Here is an 8926-nt window from a genome sequence, read left to right on the forward strand (position 1 = left end):
CTTTTCTCTATGATTCCTTTTAAGATTTTTCTTTTATTACAGGTTTTGAGAAATTGGATTATGATGTGCCTTGGGGTAATTTTCTTAATTTTTCTTGTGTTTGGGGTTCATTGAGCTTCTTAGATCTATGAGTTTATAGTTCTCATCAAAGTTGGAAAAATTTGCAGCCATTATTTCTTCAAATAATTTTTCTGCATCCCTACTCCTTCAGGGACTGCCATTATACATATATTAGGTTTCTTGAGGTTGTCCTGTAGATCACTGATGTTCTTTTCATTTTAAAATTTCTTCTTTTTTTCCTGTGTCTCATTTTGAATAATTTCGATTTTTTTCAACTTTACTATTTTTTTGCAAGGTCTAATCTGTCTTTAATTTACTCCATTGAATTTTTCTTTCAGACATTGCAGTTTTCACTTCTGGAAGTTTAATTTCGATCCTCTTTTATGTCTTCCGTGACTCTACTTGATTTTTTCAACAGAGAGAATACAATCATAATAACTATTTATTTTCTATATTTCCTAATTCTAATATCTGTGTCAGTTCCAATTGACTATGCGTCTTCTCAGTGTGGGTCCTATTTTTCTGCATTTTTACATGCTTTGTAGTTTTTGACTGAATTCCAGACAATGTGAATTTTACCTTGTTTGGGGCTGGATATTTTTATATTTCTTTAAGTATTCTTGAGATTTGTTCTGGGATGCAGTTAAGTTACTTGGAAACATTTTGATCCTTTTGGGTCTTTATTTTAAGATTTGTTAGGCAGGATCAGAGCAGCTTGTGGTCTAGAGCAAATTATTCCCCATAACTAAGAGAAGACTCTTCTGAGTGCTCTACCCAATGCCCTGTGAATTACGATTTTTTTTTCAAGTTGGCTGGTAGGAACAGATACTGTTTCTGATCCTGTGTGAGTACTGGGCTCTGATGGGTCTTTCCCTGGCCTTGTGTAGTTTCTTCACACATATGCACTCATTGTTCACTTGGAAACCTTCACAGATTTCTAGAATTCTCTCTTTGTGCAGTGCTGTCTTTCTCTCCAGTACCCTTTCCTGTGAACTCTAGTAGTTTTGCTCTCTTGGGATTCTCAGATCTGACTCTACTATTCAGGGAGTCCACCAGATCCTCCCTCCCTGTGCTGAGGCATGGAAATTCTCAAGCAGTAAGTTGGGGGCAATGGTAGGGCCCACCTTGCTTGTTTCTCAAAGATGACTATTGCTCTTTGAGAAACAATACAAACCATTGTTGCTTCATATCCACTGTTTTAAAAACCATTGTTTTATATATTTTGTCTGTTTTTCTTTTGGGGAGTGGGGTTGTTTTACATGAGAAGGCAACCCCTACCCTTGTTACCACCTTGCCTACAAGCAGAAGTTCACAAAGAGGCAGGAAATGAGGATCTTTTAAATAAAGTATGCTCATATACTTAAGTCTTGATGGTGTGGGATTCCCAGGGCTGGTTACAGTAAGGTTTGATAGAGCGGAGGACAGCAATAAAGAGGCCAAGGTCCTAAGTTCTGGAATTTGCCCCTGATTATCCTGCTACTTATAATTTTTAGAACAGAGTCCAAAATTTCTATCATATTGTTCAGGATTCTTCCTAATGCAGGCACTTCCAGAAGGGCCCCCAGAGACAATAAATAATGAATATCATAAATAATAAATTATATAGTATGTTGGTATGTAATAAGTGGTATTGCCTATGAAAGTCATCACCACTGTGCCTGACACATGGTAGGTAACTAAGAACTCTTTCTAAGAAAGCCAAAGAAGATTTCTTCATATTGGGAAGCCAATGGGAGCCAAGTCTTGAAGTATGATGAGAAATTCACCAGGTACAAGAAGGAGCAGTATCTGGCATAGGAATAAACAAGATTAAAGTTTGGAGATGGGGGATATGTTTGGGAAATGGCCACGGTCCTGTCCCTGACAAACCCACGCAGTTGCTATGGAGCGAATGCATCAAGCTTTCAGGGCTGGCAGATGGAAGTTGTGTCAGTACCACGGAGAGCTCCAAGGGAGGCCAACCTCAAAGGAGAGCCCTGGCTGCTCACCAGCCTGATTTACCTGGTCAACTCAATCCCAAGCCAGAGTGACTCTGTCCAAAATTCAGGCAAGGCTGATATCTGTTTTTTTTTTTTTGGAAATGGAGTCTCGCTCTGTCGCCCAGGCTGGAGTGCTGTGGTGCAATCTCAGCTCACTGCAACCTCCGCCTCCCGGGTTCAACGATTCTCCTGCCTCAGCCTTCCAAGGAACTGGGATTACAGGCATGCACCACCATGCCTGGCTAATTTTTGTGTTTTTAGTAGAGAGGGTTTCACCACGTTGGCCAGGCTGGTCTTGAACTCCTGACTTCAAGTGATCCACCTGCCTCAGCCTCCCAAAGTGCTGGAATTAAAGGCGTGAGCCACTGCGCCCAGCCCAGGTAAGGCTGATATCTGAATTTGACTTCAGAATTGGAAGCTAGTCCTATCCCATCATACATCTCTTGCTGTTGGAGTAGTTGGCAGAATCTTGTTGCACTGAAATCTTTGGACTAACTGATATCTGAAAATCTGGGTTTGAATCCTAGTTCTACCTCTAACTAGCTGTGTAGCTTTAGATGGATGAGTTAGTTTCTCATCTGTAAAGTGAGAAAAATGATACTTATCTGATAGTGGTGTTGTGAGGACTAAGTAGGAAAGAGCTAGTAAAGCAAACATAGAAACATAGAAGATACCTTGCAATACTTTGCTGTGGGGTGAGTGAAACCTTTAGCAATGTTAGACCCTCTCTGGAGGTGATGCATAGGATTTCAGAGTTGATAAGGGAGAAAGGACATTCTAGGCAGAAAAAACAGCAGGAGCAAAGGCAGGAAGGCATGAAAGTGAATGGCTTGGCCAGGAAATAGAGAGTAGCTTAATGAGACTGAAGCTATTCAGCTGCCACTTTTATTCTGAGGCCTCCTGAACCACTATTTTCAGCACAGAGCACTCTCTTGAACTCCTGGCTTTATTTCCAGCTAGTCTATTGTGCATCCCTGTTGAAAGTTCTACATGCACCTCTAACTCACCTTTCCAAAACAGAATTCATCTCTTTCCTCCAACATGCTGTCTTCAGATAGCATGTCAGAAGGAAGAAGTGTGACTTATGAATGGCCTTAAATTGGGTGAAAGTTGTCTTAAAGAATATGGTGACCTTATTCTCCTTTCCAACTAAGAGAAGAAAATGAGACTGGCTTAACCTAAAACATGAGGTAATTGGGTTAGAGAAAGGAAGGACTTACAATATTGTAAATTGTAGGGAACTCAGAAGGGCTGATCAAAAGAGGTGCAATTCTCTCCCCTGAAGAAGAGGGGACATTATCATCTAGCTAAGATATTTTTCCTCATCATCACTATTTAGTAACTACTACAATAATTGAATTATTATTATTCTTTTAACGGCAGTTTATATTTGTATAGAACTTCACAGCTTATAAAAGGTCTAATTCAATCTTAATTGCCACCCTATGAGGTTATCAAGATAAGGATGATTAACTCATTGCCCCTCTGCCCTCATTTTATACATGGTGAAACTGAAACTGCAAGCCACAGAAGTGATGCAATTGGCAAGAAATCAAGTGGTGCAGCCAGGAACAAAACTATGTCTCACAGCTCACACCCAGACCTATACTTTTTTTTTTTTTCCCAATAGAGCACTCTGGCTGTCAACTGAAAACAGTAGCAGCAGCAGCAGCAGCAGCAGCAACACCACCACCAACAACAACGACAACTGTTGCATATATAACTGAAGATCCACAGAGTCCCTCTTTCCAGTGTTAGTTGCTACAAGGAGTGGGAGAATGAAGACCTGACCTCAAGGAATACAAGAGTTTTTGTTCAAAGTTCCAAGGCTAAGCTATTAGAAGGGAGGGAGGGCCTGATGCCATGTCATCTCTGACCAAGAGAATTGGTAGAATAGAAATAATCTGTTTCTCACATGGTCTAGGACTTGACAATTTACATAGCAGTTTTGTTTTATATCCTCTACTTCATTTGACATGCTCCCATCACCCTGTGAAGCATGTGTCATTGTTACCACCCACTTTCCAGATAAGGAGAGATGGGAGGCTCAGGGAGGTGAATGGATTTGCCTGAGGCCACTGGTCAGTGACTGAGCTGGGATAGGAATTACTTTCTCTGGTCTCTTGATCTCAGCTCTTTCTCTCACTCTTTCTGCTGCATCTCAGTTGCTTCTGTGTCTGGCCAGACCCAAAAACAAATCCTGTAATTGAGTTGGAATGTGGGTGCTGGGGCCCGGGAGACAATATTTTCTGCTTTTCAATCTGTTCTTAATTTATTAAAGTGATGAAATAAGGAAGAGGCCCAGAAGGGTGGATGTTTTCCATCAGTGAGTCAGGGGAACATGCAGAGGCAGAAGGTCAGGAGGAAGCTGCTGTTGCTCTAGCAGCTTCACCCACTCTGGCCAAGTCCTCACAGATGTGCTGGTGGGGGATACCTTCTTAGAGCTGCCCCAAGAGTAAAATAAACCAGAAAAGAGCAAGCCCTACTGGAGACTCTCTCCCTCCCCATAATGTTATCTCTGACTACCCGAGCACCTTCCCTCTTATCTGACAAATGCCCATTGTCTAAGGGAGAGATCCAGTGAAGGCAGGAGGGGGCCTAACTCAGCCTGAGGAGGGTCAGGAAAGGCTGTCTAGAAAAGGTGACGCTGGCACCTGAGACTTGAAAGCTGAAAAGAAGTGATCTGGGAAAGGGGGGGTGAGGAGGAGAAAGTGTTTTCCAGGTGGAGGAAATAGCAGGTGGGAGGTTTGGAGATGAGAGAGGGAATGGCTGGAGCCATCAGGGTGGAGAGATGAGGCTGGACCGGCAGAGGGGTTGGCAGTGCTGGTATCCAGAGGGCCTTCCAGGTCAGGTTGTTATAGCTCCTCTGAGGAAGAGTCCTGACTGTTAGCTCAATTTCTTTGGTTAGGCATAGAGAATGGATTGCAGGAGAGAGTGGCAACCCAAGGCAAGTAATAAAAAGGCTAGAGAGTTGGTGGGGCCTGAGTAGGGGGCAGTGGGAATAGGGATCAAGAGACAGAGATGGAGGGACTGATGGAATGGAATTTTTTTTTTTTTTTGAGACAAGGTCTCACTCTGTCACACAGGCTGGAGTGCCGTGATTGCATCACGGCACTGCAGCCTTGATCTCCTGGGCTAAAGCAATCCTCCCACTTCAGCCTCCTGAACAGCTGGGACTTCAGGCATGTGCCACCATGCCCATATGATAATTTTAATTTTTTTTTTCATTAGAGATGCAGTCTTGCTAGGTTGCCCTAGCTGGTTTCAAACTCCTGAGCTCAAGCAATCCTCCCACCTCAGCCTCCCAAAGTGTCGGGATTACAGGCGTGAGCCACCACATCCAGACTGGAATAGAATCTTATTAGACTAATGGACCTTCTGGTGCATGATGACTGGATGGTGAGTGGAGGAAGGAAGAGGAAGAAGCTGGCTTGGCCCAGGCCTTTGTGACTTGGCCCAGGTGGCCACTACAGACAGCTATCTGTGTACAGTGTACAGAGGGCGATGTTCTTGAATTGCTGTTCAAACCCAGACTGTTTGCTTGTCATCTGTACTAGTCAGGTTCTCCAGTGAATCCAGAACCAGTGGAATACACATGCACACATATACACACACAAAATAAGGAGTCATCATGCAGTTATGGAAACTGAGAAGTCCCATGATCTGTCTCTGCAAACTGAAGACTCAAGAATGCCAGTGGTGTGATTCTGGTCCAAGCCCAAAGGCCTGAGAACCAGGGGAGCTATTACGTAAATCTCAGTCCAAAGGCAGGAGATGACTGATGTCCTAGCACAGACATGCAGGCAGGAGGGGGATGAATCTTCCCTTTTTCTGCTTTTCATTCTATTTAGGCTCTCAGTGGATTGGATGAGGCCCACCCATATTGATGAGAGCAGTCTACTTCGCTGAGTCCAATGATTCAAATGCTAATCTCATCCAAAAACATTCTCACAGAAATGCCTAGAAATAATATTTAATCTGGGCACCTTTGGCCCAGTCAAGCTGATATATAAAATTAACCATCATACCATCTATAAGGCAAAAACTTTTCTGTGCCAGGCTCTGTGCTGGGCATTGGGCATGCAGTGATGATTCAGAACCAGACCTTGTCTTCCAAGTTGGGAGACAGGCACATAGCAGTGATGACAACATGGTGTGCTGCGGCTGAGACAGAGAAGTTTCAGGATCCCAGAAAGGGAACCTAAAGGAGGGCAGGGAGGCTTCCTGGAACAGGTGACTTCTGAACCAGTTCTTGAAGCCCAATAGGAGTTAGCTGGGTGATTGAGGGAGAATATAATATTCTGAGGACAGAAAACAAGTTGTGAAAGAGATCAGCAGGAGGTATATAGGTGGAGCCAGGTGTGGGGAGAGGGAGACAGGTGGGGTTGGGCTTTCCTGGCCTGGTTCTTTGTGTACTCTGTTCTTTCAACTTAAGATGTTTTTCTCTTTGGCTCGCATTATACTACCCTTTAAGGTCTACTTTAAATTCAAACTTCTTGAAGCCTTCCTTAATCCTCTCCCTTGCCAAAAGTAATTTGTTGAGCACCTACTAAGTGCTCTTTATATCTTTCATTTTATTAATTTATTAAGGCATCCCTGTGAGGTCAGCTGTTCAGTTCAGCTCAGCATACCTCTGGTCCCTGCTATGTGCCATGTCATAAAAATATGGAGATAAATTAGATATTATAGCTCACATTCTAGTGGAGAAGACACACCTATTAACAGATGTTTTTAATACAAATAATATTGGGTGCTATTATCTCAATTTTGCAAAGAAGAAACTCAGACATTTACTGGTTAACTGAGTTTGCCTAGGGTCATATGAATAGTAAGTGGAACCTTGCTCTAGGTAGAATTGAGGTCAGTGCTCTGACCTCTGCTCCAGTCAACTCCCATGGCACTTATCATGGTCTGTCTGAGAAGGATGTATAAATAAGGAGATGCTGATATTTGACTTACCCTGGGACTTGGTTTTGAGCTCAGTGAAAGCAGGATCCAGTATTGTGAAGCGGTTCTGCAGAGAGAGAGAGAGCTTGAGAAGACGGTGGGACTAACATTTAGAAATTGTCTACCACGTGTCAGCCTGTTGTTCTGATGCCAGTCCCACTTCCCACCTTTGTGCCCCTTCCTCTAAATAGCTTCCCACATCCTCCCACTATCATCTGCCCTGGCTCTTTTCTCTTCTCTTGGTCATTGCCTGTTCACTTGTTTGTCTTCCCCACTTGATCAAGTTGGAATCTTCAGAGCCCATCATAGTGTGTGGACTGTAGTCAGAGTCCAGTAACCCTGAATTGGATTGATAGAATTCTTACTGGCCATGCTCTGACAGAGAGTCGGCTTGTGTCTCTGCCAGTATTTGTGGGTGTTGAGTCTGTGGGTTATCTGTGTGGGCTCACCATAGTTTTCATGGTGTGTGTAGCTCCTGTTTGGGCCTTGCATTGACTTCCTGCGTGTTCCCTATAAGGGTATTCCCACCCCCTTCTGAGCCCTATGCCTCCTCCCCTCATTAGTATCTTACCCTGACCAGCCCTAAATGTCCCTCTCTGTCAGAAATATATTTCAGGGTAACTTGTGTCTCCTAGCCATGATTAAAATACTTCTGAACACCCTTGGGTGTGGAGCCTGGTCTCTTGGTGCATATCAAGTGCCTGCATTTGCCAGATGAGCTCCCCAGCTCTGTATCTGCTGACAATGAGATCAGGCCCAGCTTGGTTTTAAAGGTGAGTAGGCAGTAAATGATAAAACTACACTCAACCTCTTGCACAGTCCACAGCTCTGAAAGCACTCCAGCAGGTTTACAACTTCTCTAAGGGGCTGAGCTTTTGCGGGGAGGGTTGGAAAGGTATGGATTTAGAAATTGTTGTCTTCAGACAGTTTGTGTTTCTGGGTGTTTAAGAAAGTCTCCCCCCGCACCCCAAGCTGATCATTGTGTTTTAATGATGCAAAATCATGAATATTAAACCAATGGAAAGTTGACAGTATTTAAATGAGCATCATTAAGAGACACATAAATTAACAGGGTTTTTAGTTCTTGTGGAACTGCCGTTTCAATGTTAATTAAACAACCGGAGTGCTCGGGCGCTTTTGCAGCAAACTGTCCCCAAAGTGTGCTGCAGAATATCATTATGGGTGGCTGCCTTGCTGTTTAATTATTTCCAAGTTGATTTTTTTTCCATTACTGAAGTAGTTTTATGCTTGTCTTGCATTTGGAAAAGGTGATGGAGCTGAACCTCTAAGGAAGCTGTCAGTGTGATCTCTGTTGGCCCAATGGTGAAGACCTTAGCTAAGCAATGCTTGTCCCTTCATGCCAGCCTTCTGTGAAGGAAGCCCAGGTGCCCCTTTGGATCTCCTGATGGGCTGGTCCCTGACTGTTAACCCGGGGTGTCTAGGAGGTACCTGGCTCCTTAGTTGCTGACCATCTTACTCTTAGAAAGTTGGGGGTCTGAATTTGGATGGAGCCCTTAGATGCAGAAGGAAAGGCAGAGAGTGTCAGATTAGGGGAAGTGGTAGCAAAGGCTTCCATGATTATGCTTGAGGCAGTGTGGGGTGGAGGAGCCAGGAGCCCTGGGATCTGCTCTTGATTCTATTTGGTCTGAGTTAAGTGACCTTGAGGCATTCCCTCCACCTCTCTGGCATCAGTCTCTTCAATTATAAAATGACAGGGTTAGACTAGATCATGCATTCTCAAAGCGGGTGATGTTGCCCTCAAGAAGGTAAAAAGTGGTTCTTGGGAGGGTGGAAAGAGTGTACTCTTATTTTAATGTGTAAAACAATAAATGTGTATTACATAAACAGGTACATAGTATATTTGTGGTGTTAAAAAAAAGACTGAGAAATACTGGACTGGATGAACTCTAGGAGCTTCATCTTTAAAGAAAAGAAAGTCT

At 43.5% G+C, this 8926-nt stretch overlaps 1 long non-coding RNA gene across 3 annotated transcripts in view; it reads left to right on the forward strand.

The window, feature by feature from the left end:
- Window positions 1-5000, forward strand: part of LOC100938885 (uncharacterized) — a 66852-nt gene extending 61852 nt beyond the window's left edge. For all 3 annotated transcript variants that reach the window (XR_008514857.2, XR_008514858.2, XR_008514860.2), the window contains one exon: window positions 3670-5000. This is a non-coding gene — a long non-coding RNA (uncharacterized LOC100938885). The remainder of the gene's footprint in view (window positions 1-3669) is intronic.
- Window positions 5001-8926: the final 3926 nt, after the last annotated feature.

This window comes from Pongo abelii, chromosome 1 (assembly GCF_028885655.2).
Source record: "Pongo abelii isolate AG06213 chromosome 1, NHGRI_mPonAbe1-v2.0_pri, whole genome shotgun sequence".
Taxonomy (NCBI): domain Eukaryota; kingdom Metazoa; phylum Chordata; class Mammalia; order Primates; family Hominidae; genus Pongo; species Pongo abelii.